This window comes from Mauremys mutica, chromosome 1 (assembly GCF_020497125.1).
Source record: "Mauremys mutica isolate MM-2020 ecotype Southern chromosome 1, ASM2049712v1, whole genome shotgun sequence".
Taxonomy (NCBI): Eukaryota; Metazoa; Chordata; order Testudines; family Geoemydidae; genus Mauremys; species Mauremys mutica.
This window is the reverse complement of record NC_059072.1, coordinates 234,863,927-234,865,136: the sequence shown is the minus strand read 5'-3', so window position 1 is coordinate 234,865,136 and position 1,210 is coordinate 234,863,927.

Below are 1,210 nucleotides of genomic sequence, written 5' to 3'. Positions count from 1 at the left end.
TGAAGTGCAGTACTCAACTTCTCTAGCGTGCCCTTTACCACCTGAATGCCGTGCCCATAATACTGTGTGCACACATTTTCCCTCTTCTTATAGAAACAGAGATTCTCCCCAGGCTAGCAAATAGATAAATTGCAACACAAGTACTCATGACAGAAATATTTGTAGCGAGCAGTCTTCTGAATGTTTCTTAGGGTAAGTAAAAAATTTTTAACATACTATAATGCAGCATGAGGCAGGTAGGCTCTTAAGTTACAGAGCATTTCTAATAATTTTATGGTATCAGTTTCTTTTTTCCATTCAATATTGTTGCTTGATTGAGCTCACGTATTTGTTAAAACATGAGCAGTAAGGCCGCAAAGAACTTAAATACATACTTAAGTTTAAATATGTGAGGCCTGGTCTACACTAGGCGTTTAAACCGGTTTTAGGAGCGTAAAACCGATTTAACGCAACACCTGTCCACACTAAGAGGCCCTTTATATCGGTATAAAGGGCTCTTTAAACCGGTTTCTGTACTCCTCCCTAACGAGAGGAGTAGCGCTAATATCGGTATTACCATATCGGATTAGGGTTAGTGTGGCCGCAGATCGACGGTATTGGCCTCCGGGCGGTATCCCACAGTGCACCACTGACCGCTCTGGACAGCAATCTGAACTCGGATGCAGTGGCCAGGTAGACAGGAAAAGCCCAGTGAACTTTTGAATATTTCCTGTTTGCCCAGCGTGGAGCTCCGATCAGTACGTGTGGTGATGCAGTTAAAAATCAAAATAAAGAAAGAGCTCCCTCATGGACGATGCGGACGTGATCGCTGTAAGGGCAGGCAAATCTGTTCTATCAGCGCTCCGTTACAGAAGACGAAATTCAAAATCATTTTTAAAAAATCTCCAGACAGATGCCATAGCAGGGACTCAGCGCACTGCTGCGTGACAAGCGTAACGGAAAGCCAAAGAATCAAATGGACGCTCATGGACTGGAGGACTCAAGCTATCCCACAGTTCCTGCAGTCTCCGAAAAGCATTTGCATTCTTGGCTGAGCTCCAAATGCTTCTAGGGTCAAAAACAGTGTCCGCGGTGGGTCAGGGCATAGCTAGGCAATTTACGCACCCCCCCCCCCACCCCCAGAAGTGAAAGGGAAAACAATCCTCTCTTGACTCTTTTACATGTCACCCTATCTTTACTGAATGCTGCAGATAGACGCGATGGTGCAGCA